This window comes from Myotis nattereri, assembly GCF_964212035.1.
Source record: "Myotis nattereri genome assembly, chromosome: 1".
Taxonomy (NCBI): Eukaryota; Metazoa; Chordata; class Mammalia; order Chiroptera; family Vespertilionidae; genus Myotis; species Myotis nattereri.
The window spans coordinates 142,808,270-142,827,978 of record NC_138075.1 but is presented as its reverse complement, the minus strand read 5'-3'; the positions used below and the strand labels follow the sequence as shown (position 1 = coordinate 142,827,978).

At 39.3% G+C, this 19,709-nt stretch overlaps 1 pseudogene across 1 annotated transcript; it reads right to left on the bottom strand.

Moving 5' to 3' along the window:
- Nucleotides 1-12,316: 12,316 nt before the first annotated feature.
- LOC308530631 (U2 snRNP-associated SURP motif-containing protein-like) lies at nucleotides 12,317-15,644 on the bottom strand (annotated as a pseudogene). The gene is made up of 2 exons: nucleotides 12,654-15,644; nucleotides 12,317-12,404 (listed from the first exon to the last, which is right to left on the bottom strand). The product of its transcript is annotated as a U2 snRNP-associated SURP motif-containing protein-like (transcript).
- Between the last annotated feature and the right edge of the window lie 4,065 nt (nucleotides 15,645-19,709).

Genomic DNA, 19,709 nt, shown 5'->3' with positions numbered 1-19,709 from the left:
GATTGGGAAAAGGGAGAGAAAAAAAAAAAAAAACCCACAAAAAGACCAAAAAAAAAACCACCAAAAAAACAACAACAACAAAAACAAAAACAAAAAAATTAAGAGAATGAAATAGAGGTGGGGAAGAGGCTATTTGTATGGGGAGAGCGAGGGATTGGAAATTAGATATATAAGTAGGGTGAAATTTAGACAGTGGGTAGGAAGAAGGAATAGGTAAAATCCAAAGCAGGAATAGGGTAAGAGAAACAGGACAACAAAAGGGGAAAAGTGAGGAAGAGAGTTTTGGCTTAAGGGTAAATGTGAAATAGAGAGAAATGATGCTAAAGGAACGATGAAAATAGAGTGTAGAACACTAATCCCAAAATAAAATAAAGAAAAATAAAAAAAAATAATAAAAAATAAAATGACACTTGAAAAAATGGTAAAAGGATAGCAGTAATACTGGTTAAAAAAATGTAGTAATTAAAAAGGTAAAATCAGGTGATGAAAAAAAATAAAAAATAAAAAAAATAAAATAGGTTCTTAATGAAATGGTGAAAAAAGAATTAAAAAAATATATATATAAAAATATTCGGAAGTGAAGGTGCTTCAGATCTTCCACTCTTCTTTTTGGCACGCCTCAGTCCTGCCAGGCATTCAGGGGAGTGTTGAACTTCCCTGCGATACACTGTCCCTCCGTGCAGTAAACCACAGACCTGATTTTAAGGCAGGTTGTATTTTTTTACCAGACTGCCTTTATTTGTGATCGCAAAAGAGACAGTTCGTGGCTCTGCCTCTGGGTGGCAGTGTGTCTGGATTTACCACCGAGGCTCTAAGTCCTCTCTATCAGTAGGGTTTTGTCCTCTATGGTATTTGGAACTGATTCGGGAAAGACCACTGCCCAGAGCTGGTTCCTTGCCACTGTCCGCTGTTTCTCAGGCTCCCCAAAAAGAACTTTCCCCTACAGGCTCTGCGAATGACCCCAACTGGGGAATCCCATGCGCTGGGTTTAATAATCAAATGCACGGATCTAAGGGGAACTGTAACAAGAGCCTGATAGTTGTGCGAATTCGCAAGCCTCCACCTTCCAGGTCTGCGCACAGTCTCCGCGCGCGCAGTCTCCGCGCGCCCACTCGCCCCTGGCACCAAGCAGCCAGCAGATTGGCAAAGTCCAAGGCTGCTCCTTTACATCCAGTCCAGCTATGGGCTCATTTTTCGCGTTCCCTTCTGCCAGCAGCCCTGTGGGGCCCCTTCCCCACTCGCGGGTCACGCTGGTCCCAGCGGCTGCGGACTCTGTGGGGCGCAGATTCCGCCCCGCGCGCGCGCGAGCTCGGTCCTCCCTCCAACCCGAACTGCAAACCGCACCTTTAGGGGATGTCCAACCTTTCCGTGAGAAGAAGCAGTGCTCGTCTGAGTTCACGCAGTCACGCTGCTTGAGATCCCTTGTTTTCCAGGTTAGTAGCTGGTCTCTGGATGCCGGCAACAATCACCCAAGATGGCGCAGTCTCCGCTGCTTAGCTGGCGTACCAGGAGAGGCTTCAGCCGCAGTCTCCAACCGTCCTTTTTTTTCCCTGGGGGGTTCTCAGTCTTTCCTAGCTGCAGACAATCTCTCAGCTGAAAATCCTCTACCTATTCGGGCTGAATGTTACCCGTTTCAGCTGCTCACCCTTATCTGCTCCAGGACAAGGCACAGGACACGTCCGCTTATACCTCCGCCATTTTTCCTCCCCCCAGATTCATGCCTTTATCTATTTTTCTACATATCTAAGAGACTTTGCTTTCTCTTTATTTTCCTTTGTTTTTCTGAATTATATCTTTTTTTAAAATTTTATTGTTGACAGTATTATAGATGTCTCCCATTTTCTCCCTGTTTGCCCCATCTTAATCTTGACTCTTTACTCTTTGACCTTCATTGGAGCCCATTTACCATACATCATCACTATCTAGGCAAATTGGGCAGATGGAAAGCCTTACAAAAGGCAAAAGGTCTTGGTCTCTGCTAGATTTGGCTTCTAATGAGAGGAATTAAGGGAGAAATGTTATTCCTTTGTCTGATTTTTTAACCCAGCTAAATATAGCCATTTTTGTCTGAGGTCGTTAAAACCTTCTGTAGATTGAATTTCTCTAGGCACACTCTGGGTACACATACTTCAGAAATAAATTTAGCCACAGCAGAACCTACTATTATTAAAAGATTAAAATATGTATTTTTCATTTTATTCAGGAGGCTTGGCTGTTCCCATGAGCTAACAGTAGATTTACATTGGTTCTTGTCTTTTCTGCAGCATTTAAATCCCAATTCTAATGACTAAAGAGTATAAACCTATAAACATAAACTTTTAATGGTTTGAATAAGGTTGAAAACAAAAAGTTCCGTAGTTAAACACAATTATTTTGCAAGGGCTCAGTCTGCTTAATGTATCTTACTAGTATTTCTCACATGCAGTTCATAATTATGGGGGAGGGGCGGAAATAGCAGTGCAGAATTTTAATAGCAAACTTAGCTTTTACAATTTTCCTACTTTTTTTACTCTAAAACATCAAGCCTATTTTGTTGCCACGTTTCCTCCTTTAAAAACCTTCATTAAATTCTAAAATTCTCACCCCACTTGTGAAAATGCAATGATAAAATAAACCAGTAGCAAAGTTGAATGGAATCCAGTTCTAAAATCCCCTGCCTCACTCAGCTGCTTCTTAGATACCTGAAATGTGCTGCTTAATTTAGAAAGAAAAATTGCAGCGAGCCTACAATCCTGCATTTCAGAGACAAGGGAGCAGGAAATGATTTGCAGGTGACTGAAAGGTGGTATTTGCACTTAGGATTTCTTGAGCTTTCCAATTTTAACCTTGAAGCTTACCTATCTTTGATTTTAAGAATTAGATCCAACCCACATTCTGGATGTCTCCCAACTTTAGAGGTGCAGCTTGGTTGGGGATGAAAAAAAAAAAGGAAGGCTACATGCTCAGCCCTAAAAAAGGCAAGAACAAAACAAAATGTAAAGGAAGTAAATCCAGGCTACAGTTTAGCTTTCCTGTGAGCCAAGGACAAGGAGCTAAGTAATTTAACCCTTGGAATGTCACAGAGAACTAAAGAGCTCTGGAGAAGATTCTATTGCATTTGCCATTTTCAAGCTAAAAAATAAAATAAAATTATGGAAAAGCTAAATGAGAAAACATTTTATTTAAAAAACTTATTGCTATGAGTAAATATGGTAGAGTTAAATGTAAAATATTTATATATATATTCATAATGTTTGATATAGTAAATGTGTATAAAGTGTGAAGTAAGGTGTAAATTTTATTCTTTTTTTAAACCTAAAATGTAGGATAATGAGTTTGTTTTGGGAGGTTAATTTATGCTTTGTTGCCTAGAAATAAATTTTATCGTTCTTTACTTAAAGTAACAGTGTGGGGAAATTGACTTTTGTTCAAGAGACTACTATAAACAAGAAAAACAAACAAACAAAAACTCTTAGACACAGACAACAGTATGGTGGTAACCAAAGGGTAAAGAAGGTCAAATATATGGTGACAGAAGATGACCAAGTTCTCCTTGTCTCAGGACCCCTTGCTATTTATTAACAAATATTGTCCTAAAACAAGTAGATATACACATCAAAGGCTAGGTCTACTATACAGAATCCATTGTCAGATTGGGGGAAATGCCTAGAGCACTCACCAGGTTCTTTATTCTGTTCAGGTGTTTGGCCAGTAGGAGGCAATAACATGTAAATTAAGATGCCCTTAGCTATCTGGCAGCAAGCATTCATCCTTTTCAGGTTCAGGGCAATGCCCTCAGCCATTTCCAGATGATTCAGCCCTGCTGACATGCTGGAACTGGCTTCCAGCACTCATAGACACAGACAACAGTATGGTGGTTACCAAAGGGTAAAGAGAGTCAAATATATGGTGACAGAAGATGATTTTCGTTACTGGTGAGATGATGAGACTTTGGTTTTTGTCTTCTTGAAGAAGATATTTCAATTAAGAAACAAAGGGTAGCAAAGTAAGTAAGAATTTATTGGCTGCAGCAAAAATATAGTTAGGACAGTGAAACAGGAAGCGCATAGAAGTAACAGGAGAGCCTAGGCGGGCTGCCTTGGCTCACTGGGAAGTCAGAGTAAAGGGGGCCTTGGAGACAGGTTCAGGAAGTTAGCCTGAGATGAGCTACCTCTGCCCATCGTTCCCCTGGTTGCAAGTCTCATGGGGTCCCTTAGCCAGAGAAGGTGGGAGGGAATGACGCTGACATGCTCCCCTTGGGGAGAGCACTCGCCAGGTCCTTTATTCTGAGCATATTTCTCTCTCTTGCTGGTGGAAATCTTAGGGGAGGTCTCAGGGGAGGGTCTCAGTAGAATATTCATCAGCTTCCCAGGTGTGCTTTTTCAGGGTCTTGGTCTCCACTGATTGATTGGCACCAGGGCAGGGGGTCATTAGTCAATGCAGCTGGTCCTGAGGCAGCATGGCATCACTTGTCTGGTTTTGTTGCTTTTCTGGGCCTGGAGCTGAAATATAGCTGAGGCCTAGATTTTTTCTTTAGGAAGGAAAAGGTTAGGGTATCTAAACTGCATGGCCCCGATATGAAAACTCAGGGGTCCAAAACCCCATGACCAGTGATATAGGAGAGGATAGGTAACCCTGGGGGCAAGGTTCTTATATTTCCAGTTTTGCTCCTTGCTAAGCATCTGGGGCTTTCTGCCCTGGTGAGTTTCTGTACTTGGCCCATTGCCCTTGCTCTGCTCATGTCTGTCTAATGGCGATAACATTCTGACTTTGGGTGTGCTCACAATGCAATATATAGATCATGTATCATAAAAATGTACACATGAAACCTATATAATCTTATTAACCAAGGTCACCTCAATATATTTAAAAATAAAATAACAATTTTTATTCAAGGCCTCCTGTATCTAAATTCTGAATTAACTAATATAATGCAGCTAGCAAGCTCTCAATATATATTGGTCAAGTAAGTAAATAATGTAATGAAAGAAATAACAAAGAGAAACACAGAGAGGAAAAAAGGATATAAATGACACATGAAATATTATTCCAGTGGCCATCACATCTTAAAAAACTTTTTTTCACTTGTCTTCTAGGAATACTTCTCTTTTTCCTCCTATTTCACTAGTGGTAGCTTTTCAGTCTCCTATGATAGTTTCTTTTCTCTCTAATTTCTAAATACAGTATCTGTGTGCATTAGGACTTAGTCCTCAATGTTTTTGATTTTTCTCTTTGTATAGACAGTTCCTATGTAATCTCTTCAAATTTATTGACTTCATTATACCAATACTCCAACCCACCCACCCAATAGAGCTCTGAATAGAGTTCCTTTCTTACCTCTGGATTCATATGCTTAACTTTTTGCTTGATCCTCCACAGTAGACTTCAAATAGCCATGTCAATGGCAAATTTTACCAAACAAGAACCCTTGAATCATACACTCTCACTTCTAATCTCTTCCTTCTTCAATCTTCCCCATATCTACCAATGATATTGCCTCTGCTAAATTTTTTCAAATATATTTTATTGATTTTTTACATAGAGGAAGGGAGAAGGATAGAGAGTTAGAAACATCAATGAGAGAGAAATGTTCATCAGTTGCCTCCTGCACACCTTCTACTGGGGATGTGCCCGCAACCAAGGTACATGCACTTGACCGGAATCGAACCTGGGATCCTTCAGTCCACAGGCCGAACTCTATCCACTGAGCCAAAATGGTGAGGGCTGCCTCTGCTAAATTTTTGAAACTAAACTTTGAAGACTTTTATAGTTTGTTTTTTTTTTTTTAATACCAGTCATTCAATCCTTTCACATGCCCTGTTAGTCTACAGTCAAAAGAGATCCCAAAATCTTATCATTTTCACCTTGTTCGTGACTGCTAAAAACCTATTTAACTTGTTCTTCTCTTGTCTAGACTACTTGAATAGTCTCCTGGAAGTATTTCTGCTTCAATTTTTGCTCACTCTAGAGAATTTCTCACCCATAGGCTGAGGTTTGAAAATAGGAGGCATAACCAGAGCCCAAAAGTATACTCATTACCGATGCAAGTGAAAGCAGAACTGATGCCATTGTAATAACCTGATTATTATTTAACAAGAAAGGAGGGAAGAAAATAGGCATGCCATTTATACAGCTGTGCCAAAAAGCTTCATTTAACATTCTCCAAGTCTGTTCCCCGCTAATTCTTGGGGGAAGGAACTGGACAAAAGCAGTTTATACGCATGCCCAGTATAGGTCTGAATGATGTAGGAAGGTGTTTGTCTGTCAATCACACCTGAAAACAGTAATTGGCTAGGATGAGTGTGGCCACTGCAAGCACTAGGAAACCTAAATATTTAAACTTCTAAACAAAGAAGTGAGCTCTTTTTCTCTCTCTCATGCGCAGGGTTCCTGGCTCCCCTGGGCCCACATGGTCATGTGGGGCTTCTCACACAGACTAATAGGCTTTAATGATCTTGGATGCTAAACCACACCCAGCTGCAAAATGGAATGGAAACTCTGGACACTGGCCCTCCCTCTGGCTCTGCTGAACTCCCAGCTGCCCCTTTTTCAGGAATGTCTTGGGGGAAATGGGATATTGGAAACTAAAGAATGTAACTCCATGTCAATAAAATCTTCTCATCCTCCCACTGGGGCTTCTGAAAAACCTTATTTCAGCAATGGCCCAAGAATCACACTCTCACGAACAACAGAGGAATCCCACTCATGTATTCCTCTGGCAGCAGAAGCACCATAATTCACTGTGCTCGTAATCAGTCACGAAGCACAGAAAGAAGATTTATAAAATGACCTGGCTTCTCTCTTCCCTTTACCTGCCAGTGTCTCCCCCAGCTGTTTCTCTTTAGGATCTGTCTCATACAGAAGCCTCAGGAAAACAGTATCGAAGACCCATCCCCTTTCTCAAATGATACAGAACAGAACTCAAGCAAGGAGAGAATGGATATAGGCCCAGGAGCAATGAGTTTTGCCCCTCTCTCCATCCCACCCATAACTCATTTTCCCCACAAAGCAAGAATGAAATACACGAAATAGAACACATGTCATGCCAAGTGCCTAGTCCCAAACTTCCAATAGCTTTGCATCATACTCTAAATAAAAAACAAGTTCTTGGCCCAGCCAGTGTGGCTCAGTGGTTGAGCATTGACCTATGAATGAGGAGGTCATGGTTCAGTTCCCAGTCAGGGTACATCCCCGGGTTGCTGGCTCAATTCCCAGTGTGGGGTGTGTAGGAGGCAGCCATCAATGATTCTCTCTCATCATTGGTGTTTCTATCTCTCTCTAAAAATCAATAAAAACATATTTAAAATGTTTACAAATGTAGCAGGAATTATGAGTTGAAAGCTACTATAGATTTTTGCTTCTGAAACCAACATTCCCAGGAACATAAAGACACTTTTATGAGTGTACATGCAATTTCCCACACTCACTCTCAGTCCCACAGCACCAGCTCCAGGAGTGCCCGGCGCCCTACACGCCTTCCAAACACAGCCAGTGTGCTTCCTTTCCACCTCCCCAGTCTCATACACATTGTTCCTGTTGCCAACACAGGGAAAGGAATTCTGAAAACTCTAGTTTTAGAGTAGCTGACCACCACAGTAAGCATTGCCATAAGATGTAAGAAGTATCTTTCTACCTTTTCAAAAAAATGAATTTTACTTTAAAGCTAAAGTTGACTACCCTGGGACTTGTGGTCAATACACTCTTATTATGATTGAGGAATTATTTTCTAGATTTTGAGGAGGAATCCCTATGACCACAATCATCAGGCAATACTGGTTACTATGAATGGTTTACATATTTTCCCACATATTATTTCTCCTTTGCATGGAACAAAGGATTCTTAGAAAAGTGTGGCAACCCTGATTCAACCTCCAACTTGCATCCATGTCACTATGACATCCCTAATATTTTTGCATGTGTATTTTACATATCTTTGTCACTACATGCTTCATTCTGGATATTTCCTTCTGCCCTTTTTTATTTTCTTTCTTCACTTATATTTACCTTCTATAAATCCATCCACTAAATTTTTCATTTGAATTTTTAAAAATTATATGCATATATATAATATTAAATTTCCCATTGATTATTTTTATGCTTCCAATGATCCGTAAAACTTTTCAATATTGTCTTATATTTTACTTAATATATACAGCACATTTATTTTAGTCTTTGACTTTTTTTGTATTTATTTCCTGTATACCCTGTGGATCTGTTTCTACTATATGTTTTATTTATTTGCTTTAAATTTTGATCTTATTATTTGAGTTTTGAATGATATTTTTTGGTTAAGTATCTTCTATTGAATATTTTGAAAATGTAGAATGGTTTGAGTCTTAGGCAGTGATTGTTTTCCTTCGTGAGATTTTTAGTTTCCTTCTGGTAAGTATCTAAGGATACTAACAATTTCAGATCAGTTAATCCTTTATCAGAATTGACATGAATTACAGTAGGACTCTAGTCCCTATGAGGATGCTTCTGGTTCCATTCATTCTTACTCTAGAGTATAAACTTTCATGGTCTCAGCTCAAAGTGGGGAAGGGGAGTCGACAGGGTTCATTTTCCCTATTGAACCTTGCATAATAAAGAATTTAGCCTTGCCCCAAAAGAATCAGATTTCTGTTATCAGCTCCTGGGAAATAATCTATATCATACTTCATTGGAGTGTCATTGTTTAGAATAGTGGCTGGACACAGGATCTCAGGGTGTGATTGGTCATATCCAATAATCTTAGGGCGGAGCTAGCCAGCTCAGGGAGACCAACCCTGTGATTTAAGGTGGGGACTTTCAGGTCATGCAGTATTAATTAACCTGGAAAATGAGTTCAATTATGCCAGCAATTAATCAATTAATCGTGCCTCTGTAATAGAGCCCCAATGAGAACTCTGAACACTGAGACTGACACTGAGATGAGCTTCCCTGGTTGGCAACACTCCAGGCTGCCAGCAGTGTGACACGCCCTAACTCCGCATGAGAGGACAACGGGAGCTCCACATTTGGAACCCTTCCAGACTCTGCCCTATGCATCTCTTTCTTTGGCTGATTTGAAGCTGTATCATGAGCAGACTAGCTTTTAGTGAGTTCTGTGAGTCACTCTAGAGCAGTGGTTCTCAACCTTCCTAATGCCGCGACCCTTTAATACAGTTGTGGTGACCCCCAACCATGAAATTATTTTCGTTGCTATTTCATAACTGTAATTTTGCTACTGTTATGAATCATAATATAAATATCTGATATGCAGGATGTATTTTCATTGTTAGAAATTGAACATAATTAAAGCATAGTGATTAATCACAATAACAATATGTAATTATGTATGTGTTTTCCGATGGTCTTAGGTGACCCCTGTGAAAGGGTTGTTCGACTCCCAAAGGGGTCGCAACCCACAGGGTGAGAACCGCTGCTCTAGAGAATTCTAAAACCTGAGGGTAGTTTTGGAGCCTCTGACCCTGCAGTTGGTGTCTGAAGTGAGAGTGGTATTACAGAGGATTGTGCCATCAACCTTCACAATTTGGCTAACTCCAGGCAGACGTGGATCCCAATGTCTTGTCCTCTCCTATATGCAAAGCTTATCTTTCAACCACTTATCTACCCTTCAGGAATTGGCGGAAGCATCTTTCAAAAAACTGGTTCTGATTCCAGGATCACCCCACTAGGTTGACTTCTTTTTTAACTGGATCCTTCTAATTCTTCACTATCTCTTTACCTCTGTGATGCTTTAGAGAAGATGCTTCATATACTTTTTAAAATGTTACTAACTGTTTTTGGGTACATATTTCAGTTCACATTGTAATCTACCATTATCAGAATGAAAGAAAACTTTCAATATTGATTATATACATAAAAATGTTTAAATATGCATGTTATAACTACCATAAATAAATCAGAAGAAAAGTTGTACATTATTTTAAAAATCAAAAAGGACTAATTACAAATAAATAGTATCACATAGGCCTAATATACAAGGGTAATATTAACAATATGCCAGAAAAAAAAAGGAAAAAGGCACATAAATATACTTAATAGAAAAATGCATGCAATTAATTCTGAGATATATGAGGGGCAAGGGGTTGGGACTCAAAAATAAGAGAGATCAAAATTAAACATATTGAAATACCATATCTTACCTATTATATTTTTAAAAATGAAATATTGTGAATTCATGAATATTTTGTCCTGAAAACTATCTACTTCCTACTATGTCCATTCTAAAACCCAAGTAGTGATGGGCAGCCCTAGTGCTTATAATTTAACTAGAGGCCTGTTGCATGAAAAGATTCGTGCAATAGGCTTTCCCTTCCCCTGGCTGCTGGCACCATTTTTCCTCTGGCACCCGGGACCCAGGCCTTCGCTCCAGCCACCACCTTCCATCTTCGCTCTGGACACAGTCTTTGCTGTGGCTGGAGCCTTCCGTCTTTGCTCCTCGCTCTGGCGGGAGTCTTCAGTCTCCAGCCAGAGATGCTCCTGTAGCTCCTTCCCCCCCACACCCTCCCCCTCATAGCTTGATTGCTGCTTCGCCTGCAGACCTCACCATCTGGCTCCTGGTTCCAGGGGGCCACCTTGCCTCCAGCCCAGCTTTATGATCAAGATCACAGCCGCAGGCAAGGTGGCTCCTGTGTCCTGGGGTGCCGCCTTGCCTGTGGCCTGGTTTTCTGATCGTGATCACCGGCTGGGGGGCGGGCAAAGGCGACCCTGGTTCTCCGATCCAGCCTTGGCCCTGCCACCGGCCCTTGCCTGCTGCCTGGGTTTCTGATCACTGTTCTTCCGTCCTTCCCCTTTCGCCTCCTATCATTGCACTTATATATGCAAATTAACCACCATCTTTGTTGGCGGTTAAACACCATCTTTCTTGGCAGTAAATTTGCTTATCGCCCTGATTAGCCAATGGGAAGTGTAGTGAAGGTATGGTCAATTACCCTTTTTGTCTTTTATTAGATAAGAGGATCTCTAAAGCCCTTTCTCAATAAAATAACAACGAACTTGGAGAAATCCTTGGTTTTAGGCTTGGGTAGTAAATGTACAAGATGAACCTAGAATATGTTGTTATTCCAGAAGTAATGGATTCCAAAGGATTAATATGGTCATGTTAAAAGTGCCAATAAGTGTTGGGGTCCAGCCCCAGCAGGTCCAGGGGTTCCCAAAGGTGTGGATGGAGTTGGCAAAGAAGGAATGATATGAAGGCAGAGTTCAGATGATCAGCAAAGCCAGGTTCTCTAGCCAGGTTCTCTAGCTAGGTTCTCCAGCCAGGTTCTGTCTTTATTCTCCTGTTACATCAGTATTTATACCAGTTGATTTTAATCCTATCCATTCTATTCCAAAGGTTAGGGCATTTGTTATCTCCATTCCAAGATCACTACTCTATTGTTCTGTTAAGCTACAAGGAAGTAACTGAAGGAGATTATCCTAAGTAAAGATTATGTAGTTTAAGCGTGATTGTTCATAGTTAAAGTGATTAACTACCCGCCTGGAACTTAGTTAAGGGGTTTTACTGATTTATTCCCTTCCTTAGTCCTGTTAATCCCTAACTCCAGGGAAAAATCCCCACCTGGGGAAACAACCTTTCTCGGAGAGAGGCGGCCTTGGTTAAAACACATAGTGCTAAGAAGGGGAGCAAACATATTAAGAACAGTATGCCATATATGACAGGTCCCTTGAAACATATGCTGTGCAGATGTTTCTTCCCTGCAGCGACTGTGTCTAGCAGCAAGAATGGACTGGCTTCCGGCAAATTCCCCCTTTTTTATTTTTTAAATGATAGCGCGTGTCAATCAGCAGCCACCTCTTGGATTGCATTGTTTAAGACTCAGAAGGAGACTGGGAAAAGACTTATTAAAGTTATGAATAAAAATAGGCCTGTGTTTAAAAGCATGGGGATAATGCTTTGTTTAAAGATGTATCCTTGTAAGGGCTTCTTCAAGAGCATTAACCTTGGCTTCTAATTTTTTGTTTGTTTGTTTTCTGTTCAAATTTTATTTGAAATCTAATTCAAATTGCCAAAGCTACAAAATGGGGGAAGACATCTGTATTAGTTTTGCTAAGTCACAGCATTCTAAAACAAAATACTACTGCCAGCAGATCCATTATACACATTTCTGATGAAATTCATTACCACAATAATTTCATCTTGAAAACAGCCACAACAAAAGTAATTTACACAATATAAAACAATGACAGGTCTACAGATGCAGTTACTCATGAGTTTACACATGCTTCACAAATAAACAAACAAAAATCCCAGGAATGCTCTTTCATTTGATTTTTTTTTAAAAAAAACAGACCATTCAGGCACAAAACAAAATTGCATTTCCAATAAGTGACAGCATCTTAAAAATGTATGTCAATTTTTGTTTTTCTTTGACTTTTTATTAGACCTGTGTGGAGATCGGGACTGGGATCTGGATTTCTTCCCTGATTTTTTAGGGGATCTAGATCAGTGATGGCGAACCTTTTGAGCTCAGCGTGTCAGCATTTTGAAAAACCCTAACTTAATATGTGACTGGTGCCGTGTCACACATAGAATTTTTTTTAATATTTTCAACCATAGTAAAACAAAGATTTATGTTTTTGATATTTATTTTCTATATTTAAATGCCATTTAACAAAGAAAAATCAACCAAAAAAATGAGTTCACGTGTCACCTCTGACACGCGTGTCATAGGTTCGCCATCACTGATCTAGACCCTGATCGCCTAGACCTTTTAGGTGTTCTTGAACCAGATGGTGATCTTTTGGCCTTTTTGCTAACATCTCGAGGAGAATCTTTGTGAGATGACCTGGACCTCAAACTCTCTTTATGCGATCTTTCTGAATGCTCTGATCTCTCCGACTTTGGTGATGGGGACTTCACTTGTCTACCACTGCTACTGCGAGATGGGCTAGGGGACATACTGTGTCGCCTTTTCCTTTCTTTCCTTGTTGGAGTACACTCATCTTTTTCCTTCTTGTCTTTGGATCGAGATTCCAATTTTTCTTTATCCTTCTTATCTCTTTCTCATTCTCTTTCTAATTCTTTCTCTTTCTCTCATTGAAGAGGTTTATCTCTGTAGTGTTCTACTTGCTCCTGAAAGCTCTGGCCTGATTTTTTAGGCCATTTTCCAGATTCCAGTTCATCCTGAAACTTCATACGAAGTTTGGCTTGTTTTTCCTCATTTATTTCAGAGTACTTAGAGAACTTGGACTTGGTCATTTCTTCTTTGATTGGATTAGAATATAAACGATGTTCTTCAGATTTGGAACTTTGAGTATCTTCTTCATCTTCACTTTCTTCTTCTTGATTTTGATTTTCTTCTTCTGATTCTTCATGCTGGTCAAATAACTCTCATTTAGAAGTTGTTACAGCCTGAACTTCCAGTTCAGATTCATCTACAGCTTCCCATTTTGATGGAGCAACTTTAAATATAGGCTCATTTTTCTTTGAGTCTTCAGTGGCATCCACTAAAGGCACTCCATCAAGATCATCATCAAAACTCTTTATAGGGACTCCATCAAGATCATCAATGGGAGTAGCATCGATAGGAATTCCATCCACATCTTCCAAAGGTTCACCCTCAAGCTCTTCTTCAATAGGGGCACCATCAAGGTCATCTGGTACTCCCTCTGTTTCCTTTTCTTCAATAATATTTACAAGTCCTAAGAAAATATTTTGCAATTTGATAAAAAATGGTTCTGGATAAATTGCCCAATCTTCCCATGCTCTGAAGCAGGTCATTACCAGTTGCTTAAAGTTTTCAGACTGTAAATGGCCTTGAATTGTATGATAGGTAGCATTGAGGTCTGAAAATATCTGACATAACTTTGTTTCAAAAAATTTTCTATAATATGAAGCATTGGCAACTTTTGCTGAAGAGTTGTATGAAGCATCAGAAACCAAATATAATCTGGTAATCTTTTTGGGAAGGGGCGTCTTTAGGATGGACAATGACTCAGTAATGCAATCCACTATTTCTTCATCAGCTTCAGGGTTAAGGCAGACCATTGCATCTCCAATATCATTTTTCCTTGGCGTTAACCCTCACAGGATTTCTTCTCATTTGTCCCTCTGTTCTTCCTTAAGTGCTCCCTTTTTATTAGGCTCCTCTACAAAAGCTTCTGTTTCTTGCTCTTCTGACGTCCCATGCAGGTATGGATTTAATGGTGGTGGCCTCCAAAAAGATCCATTTTTGAACATACAAAAATCTTCTGTCCGCCACTTAGTTGGAGAATCTCCCTGCAGAATAGAATAAAGCTTCCACCTGTAGTAAACATGGGCTGGTGTCTGGTTTTCAAATAAGAATCTGAACATGGGATTGTTGATTTCTCTGTTTATAATCATAGCTTCAAACATTGGCCCTTCACGTACAACAAACTCTGTCATTCGATGTATCAGGGCTAGCAAATTCCTTTCTGTTGGGATAACCACTTTGACTATGGCTTGCGACAGAGTCTTCTCAAAATCCTCCTTGTTTTTAGGTGGTGGTAACATGGGAGCATTGGGGTTTTTTGACCGCTCTCTAGGCTGCGCATTAAAAGGCAGTCCTGATGGAGGTGGGGGAAGCATATGTTTCATCATAGACGGCGGAATGTATATTGGATGTGGAGGAATAGGCAAAGCTTTACCCCAACCTCACTTCATTTCGAAAGACATAATTATCTTTCCACTTAAATTTTTTAAAGCTCTTTCAGCATCTCTTCTATTCATAAAGGCCACAAAGCCACAATTTCTCTCCCTTGCTCTTTCTTCATCAGTTCTAGGCCACATAATTTTCACACTGGCTAATGGTCCAAATCTTCCAAATTCTTGGCACAGCATTTCTTCATTCATCTGTGGATTAATGTTTCCAAGGTATAAATTAGTAGTGCTTGGATCTCCCACATCATGTGACCCAGACGCATAATCATCAAGAACAGATGATCTGTTTCTTCTTGAAGGCGCATCCATGGAATGCTGCTGACCATCAGAATCTGACTGAGGAGGCTCAAAGCAACTTAACCTGCCTTTTGTTTTATGTCTCTCATCACGCTCTTCTTGAATTTGTTTCAATTCTTCTTTGAAGAGTTCCAAATTGCTTTTTTTTTCTTTTCTTTCTTCCCTTTCTTCAGTAGAGGTTTTTTGGTTTCTATCACAAGAAGAGATGGTGGTCTTTCATTGGATGACTTATTTGGAGGGTTTTCTTGATCTGCAAATCTTGAAGATGGATTATAGATTTTGCCTCTTTTTTCATCTGTTTCATGTTCTTCTTTAGCTGCATTAACAACACCTCCGCGCACAAATGTCTTCGCTTTATTACCATCACTTCCTTCAGAAGCAGCAAGAAATTCCTCATAAATCTTAGCAGCAGCCTTTTCATTCTCCTTTTTCTTCAATTCTTCTTGCTCCTTCTTACTTAAAGTTCGCTTAGCTGTACTCATTTTTCCAATACTGAATGCTTTAAGTTTTTTTTCTAGAAGAGGTTTTGAAGTATTCTGGTGAGGAGAATCACAAAGGCTTTCATGGGCACTTTCATTCCTATAATTATGTTTTCTTGGGCTCTTAGGTCGTGTTCGACTTGGCATATCACTTTCTGAGGTCCAGATGCATCCATATGTGCATCTGAAGATCCAGATGAATGAACATCTGATGATCTTGTCTTTGAACTGGCCTTCTGAGAGCCGCCTGGCAATTTGTCCGCCATCTTGAGCTTTGCCCCTCCTTCTGGCTTCTAATTTTTTGTCTATTTTTTTCTTGGGTAGCTAGAGCGAGAGAAATATTCTTTTGTAATTGATCTATATGCTGAGCTGTATGGATTTCCTGTACTAAGGCTGTGGTTGCAGTAGCAAGTGATCCTATAATTGTAATGAGTGCAGTTATGCCTAAGACTAATTCTACTACACATCTTTTTGAACGTGTTAAAGTAACTACAGTGGGGCCTTGACTTACGAGTTTAATTCGTTCTGAGACTGAGCTCGTTAAGGAGCTTGTTAACTCAAATTACTCTATCAACTCAATGCAAAAAAGGGGCTGAGAGACAGCTGGTATCTCAAAAAACTCCTTAGTTGAGACACTCATAAGTCAAGGCCCCACTGTACTAGCTTGACTGCCTGTATGAGGCAAGAAAGGAAATCCTGATATGGTTCCTTGACCTTCTGTTTAACCTCTGTAAGGGTAGTTGTTTTTCCCGCTGTACAGGGTAAGGATTTCCAGGCATTTACTGCACAACTGGTTACTTAATAAGTGCCTCTTTGGGCATATACATTTGCTCCTGATCCGTGATAAAATCATCTTCTCCTAATATCATGTCTAGGGTTATTCCTTCTCTGGAATTTTTGCTAGTGGCTACAGCTCTCTCTTTTTTTAAAATATATTTTATTGATTTTTAATATATTTTATTGATTTTTCACAGAGAGGAAGGGAGAGAGATAGAGAGTTAGAAACATTGATGAGAGAGAAACATCGATCAGCTGCCTCCTGCACATCTCCTACTGGGAATGTGCCCGCAACCCAGGTACATGCCCTTGACCGGAATCGAACCTGGGACCGTTCAGTCCGCAGGCCGACGCTCTATCCACTGAGCCAAACCTCTTTCAGCATGGCTACAGCTCTCTTAGCAAGATCATCATATTCAGTTTTCCATAATAAGTAATCGCCTCCTGAGAGACAGGCCTTACAAGCCTGTGACCAATCATAAGGAGTCATCCATTTACTGGCTAGGGCTTCCACCAAGGTTTGTGTGTTAGGAGCTAGAGGTCCATATTCAGAGCAGGCCAATTTTGATTCTTTAAGTACTTTGTAAGGTATAGGCTCCCATGTGGGATCATAGTCACCAAACTCATTCTCATATGCAACTGGGAAGCAGAGTGAGAATTCAAGATCTCCATTAGCTTCAGCTTCCCTTATAGCCCTTTGAAATTTAGACATGGAGCTCATAGGAGCTGGAGGACCTGGTTTAGGCTTCCTTTCTAATTTAGGGAGCCTGTTTTGAATGGAAGGGCTTTTCTCCTCTCTACTGACTGGAAAGGACCAAGGGTCATGTTTATGATATTTATTCTTCTGATCAGTAGGCATAGCTAAATTGCTCTTAGATTGAGCTGGAGGAAATAATGATGTGTCCTCTCTAGGTGGAGCCGAGGGACTATTTAAAGTTTGAGAAAGTTCAACCATTTTTGCCTCTGGTTCCAAGGTGTCACAAATTGAATTCCAGAGGGAAAGGGTATCTGCCGGGACCTTCTCAGATCCATGGTATCTGTAATAAGTCTTTAATTGCTCTCCTACTTTAGTCCAAGTTTCTAAATTAACAGTTCCTTCCTCAGGAAGCCATGGACATACTTCTTGTATAAAACGTTCTGTCTGACTGGGAGTAACCTTAACTCCTCTGCTAGCAAGCATATGTGTCAAAAGATTAAAACAGAGTCTTTTTTCTTTAGACTTAGTATGACCCATCTTCTCAATTTAATTTCTGTACTATCCAACCTCTTACCCTATTTATCCTCTATAGGGGGGTCTGCAGCATCCTGCAGTGCAGTCCTATCATCCTGAGTGCAGGGGGGGGGCTTACCTAGGGGTCCCTGTTCAGGTGCCAGATGTTGGGGTCCAACCCCAGCAGGTCCAGGGGTTCCCAAAGGTGTGGATGGAGTTGGCAAAGAAGGAATGACATGAAGGCAGAGTTCAGATGATCAGCAAAGCCAGGTTCTCTAGCCAGGTTCTCTAGCTAGGTTCTCCAGCCAGGTTCTGTCTTTATTCTCCTGTTACATCAGTATTTATACCAGTTGATTTTAATCCTATCCATTCTATTCCAAAGGTTAGGGCATTTGTTATCTCCATTCCAAGATCACTACTCTATTGTTCTGTTAAGCTACAAGGAAGTAACTGAAGGAGATTATCCTAAGTAAAGATTATGTAGCTTAAGCGTGATTGTTCATAGTTAAAGTGATTAACTACCCGCCTGGAACTTAGTTAAGGGGTTTTACTGATTTATTCCCTTCCTTAGTCCTGTTAATCCCTAACTCCAGGGAAAAATCCCCACCTGGGGAAACAACCTTTCTCGGAGAGGTGACCTTGGTTAAAACACATAGTGCTGAGAAGGGGAGCAAACATATTAAGAACAGAATGCCATATATGCCAGGTCCCTTGAAACATATGCTGTGCAGATGTTTCTTCCCTGCAGTGACTGTGTCAAGCAGCAAGGATGGATCGGCTTCCAGCAAATAACAATTAGCTTTCATTGGCATCAGATGGAAGAATTTAAGCATCATAAAGAGAGCACCTACAAAGGATTGAATCATATCAAATATGTTAAAGTCATAATATAACAACAATACTCTCACTGACCGGCAGTGAAGGTTTCTAGGGCATCAAAACATCATTCTAAAATTTATTAGTAAGATAAAGAATATATATTTATCATTATCCTTGCATAAGCTGTATTTAAAGTGAACCAAATAATTGGTAACATGTTTTTTTGGTTTTTTTAAATAATCATAGCTATCACATGGAGGGAAAACATTAAAATTGAAACCACAACTTATAAAATCTAATTAAATAATTTTCTTAAATCTATGATGCTAAAATTATTAGGGTAAAATGCTGATGGGAAAATTTACAATGGAAGAAAATGGTAAAATTTAATTTTTAAGTTTGATAACTACAGGTATGCATCTCATGAACCCATGTTATAGGAGGTCCACATAACCACCTTTAGAAATGTTTTACTCCTCCAAATTAATACTAAAACTAATAAAATCTCTAGATAACACTATTAGTTTCAAGAACCTGCAGGCTAATTTAGCAATCAGATAAATAAAATAGAGAATATTATACAAAAGAAAAAAGATCAATACAAAAAAATCAAGGTAAAGAAATACTATGAAATAAAAATTTTGAAAAGATAACAAAACTTGTGGTGATTTTATTTTATAACTGTACAAATCTGACAAATGTTTCTTATGTAGAATTTATAGGAATGAGGTATGTATTTATATAATTCAATGTGATTTTTTTTATGAAGTAGAATAACTGACCAAAGACTGTACATTATTATAAATCAAAGCACACTCCATATTGATTCATTTTATGTACAGGTTTATGAATATATCTGATTGAATTTTAAGTTTCAATTACTCCTAAATTTTTAGTTTAGAATTTGTTTGTCCCTTCTTTGCCAATCCTAATAACTTTATATATATTATTTGTAAACAATGTTAATGTGCAGCAAATTCTGATATTAAAATACTTAGAGCTATATATTTAATCAAAAGGTTCCTATACTTTATTATAAATAAGTCTTATATTCCTTTTTGTGGGTTTATGTTACAATGTAACTCCAAAGCTAGGCACACTGAAAATTTTAAAGTTATTTTTATCCTCAATGGAAATACATTGATGTTACACACTTTAAAAGCAGAAGAGTTCAAAGGAGAGAATTTTATATTGATATATAGAGAATAAAGAGCATCACTGCCCCCAAAATCTCCTACAGCATCTCTGAAATCACCAGAGACTTCCTTGAAAATTTACTTCAATGAGATAAGGATTCAGGGAAATGTTTAGGTAGTACACATGCATCCTCTTTATTTCTGCCAATAACCCTTTAAATACCTTCCGTTATTTCTGTTCATAACCATCATTAGAAGGAACAGTTATTTTTAGATGCCCATTCTAAGGCAAGAGAATACACTATTCATGACAGGAAATACTAGATTTTGTGGCCTGAAGCATAAAAGAAATTAGAGTATCCTAAATTTAGAAAATCAGATGAGGCTAAAATAAATATCACACA